Source organism: Anser brachyrhynchus (assembly GCF_964034855.1).
Source record: "Anser brachyrhynchus genome assembly, chromosome: 1".
Taxonomy (NCBI): Eukaryota; Metazoa; Chordata; class Aves; order Anseriformes; family Anatidae; genus Anser; species Anser brachyrhynchus.
The window spans coordinates 28,387,190-28,389,689 of record NC_137694.1 but is presented as its reverse complement, the minus strand read 5'-3'; the positions used below and the strand labels follow the sequence as shown (position 1 = coordinate 28,389,689).

General features: G+C 37.0%; 1 protein-coding gene across 16 annotated transcripts in view; it reads left to right on the top strand.

Annotated features, from left to right (window-relative positions):
• The window catches only part of FOXP2 (forkhead box P2), a 439,933-nt gene that overhangs the window by 244,078 nt on the left and 193,355 nt on the right, over nt 1-2,500 (top strand). The window lies entirely within an intron of this gene.

The window sequence follows — 2,500 nt, the reverse complement described above, 5'->3', positions numbered from 1 at the left end:
AGGGGGAAAGGGAGAGGCAGCGTCTCGTTAAGGGACGGTTCCGTTCCCACTTTTAAAGAGTTTTTTTTTCCGCTTTTTTTTCTTTTTTTTCCTTTTCTTTCTGAGTTCGCTCGTTTGCCTTCTTAGGGAGTTAAGGCAGGGCCGCTCTTCTTTCTAAAAGTGTGGAGTTTACCCGTTGTCTAATTACCGATGCCAGCTCAACGGGATGCGACCAATTAATTTTTGTGGCTGTTAGGTTCCTCTCCCTCTTAAAACGCACGCCGGCGTCAACCCTTCCCCTTCTCCTACCCAAAGTGTCCCCCCCATGTCTGGGGGTGCGGCCGTGCTCCGGCACCAAAGCCCAACCAGCTGCTGTGGTAAACAGCTGGGGTCCGGCTCTGCCCGGGGCCAGCGCCCCCCGAACTCCCCCTGAAGCCTCTGCTGTCAGCTCCTCATCTGCTCAGGCCCCTCATCACCTTGTGAGTCTGACCCCCTTCTCTTGTAAATACCGGGGTTTTTAATTGCGACACCAGCTATTTATTGCTTTAACGGAAGGAGAGGTGTCCCCCGTAAGACAAAATATTGTCAAAATCCTCTTTTATAGAAACACGTTTTAACAGGATGGATAAATTGCGTGTGTACGGGCCTCTGAAATAACAGGTCATAATAGCTCTTAAAATTGAATCATTCTTAGTGCTGAATTAAACAGTGTACACTAGCTACTTTTATAGTTAAATATTTTAGACGGTGACAGAAAATGTGGAAAAAATTAAATAGTTTTAGATTGAAATACGAGAAGTTGTTAAGACCTAAATCTGTGCGTTGCTTCAAATTTAAGTGTATTCTGTTGTAACAATTTAGCACTTACAGTGTTAGAGTCTGAGGAAATACATGTTTCAGTGTCTTCATTAATTTCTTAGCAGTTTTACACCTCTCCCTATATATAATCTATATATGCGCACACTATATATACACTATTTTATATTAAATTAGACAAATATTATATAAAATTACTTCTATAATTTAATATTGTTTTCATTGAAAAGCATGTCATCACCTTTATTCAGGTGTTCAGATTGTTATAACAGTTTTTTAAAATCTTTATTGAGAGTGTATTTAATTGGTAAAAATGTTTAGAAGCCTGAATTTAAGTGAAGCACCTTAAAACACAACAATACCAACAGAATAATGTGCCACTTACACGTTACTCAAAGCAGCAGTCTTAGCCATTTGTAGTCAATTTGTCCATACAGTCACAGATTCCAGCAGATAGCATTTGCAAAGACCACAGAGAATAACAAGTGAAGATGAAAATATCCAGTTGAGTACTAATAACAGACAGGTTCTGAGGGGACAGGCTTAGAAGTGACAGTCTTTTCTTCAAAATTGTGATTAGATCTTAAATAAGCAGACAGGCAAAGTAAAACCATGGGTACAGTTAATAGGACTCAAGAGGCATTTTATGGTAGGGTCTGCACCATAGGATTTAAATGCAACTTGAGTTAGATGTATAAGTCCTTCTATAAAATATGTTGATGTGAAACATAAACACTAGTAAACAAGCAGTAGGATGTCCTTTAGATAATGGGCATATCTTTATACTCCTTTGGCTTTTTTTTTCCCCTCTGTTTTTAAGCAGATGCCTTTTGAAATATGATTTAAGAGGAAAATGCTGCCTGTTTTTATTACTGTCACTGTGGTAACTCTCTAAAATATGATTTTTTATATGTGACTTGCCAGAGAAACTTTGACAAGTAGAAAAACAGAGCAAACCCTTACGTACCTAGTGCCTATAGTTATTATTCTTAAGATTTTTTTATTGTTTAGATACATGCAAGATAGAGTGTACTAATGTCATAGTTTAACATTGTCATTTTGGCTTCTCTGAGTCATTTTTATGTTGGCCTTCAAATAAACAAATGCAGTTCTTCATAGCTTTTTCTAAAGCAAGCAAGTAAATGCTTGCTGTTTTTAGTATGTTTCCTTCAGCTGGGCAGCTACTTAAAGTGATGCTAACACCTAAGAATAGCAATAGGGGCTGAGTAAAACCACAAAATAAGTTTTCATTGTGGCATGAATACATATTGGGCAAAGCTAAACATCGGGGATTTTAGACTATGTACTAGGAGCCACTGGGATAACCTAAAAATTTTAGGTTTTATATGGCCTTGTTCAAGTATCTTGTTCAAGCATATGATAAATTGGTAGACATGTAAAGTAAATAAGCTAAAATGATAAACTTCATTAGGTTCTTATGTGGAATTATATGGAATTTGGACAGTCCTGTTATTGGCTTGATGAACTATGTTTTTTTGATCTTTATATAGAAATGAGAAGTTTGACTTAAATCTGGTAGTTATTCCTCCACCATGTATCAAGAGAGAATGACAGTATTCTATAATATATTGTAATATATACTTGGTGATAAATGGATTGGGTGCTGTCACAAGTCATCAGGTCGGCTTTGAAGATGTATGACTAGAACGTAAGCAACTTTTTATCTTACTGTCGATATTTATCA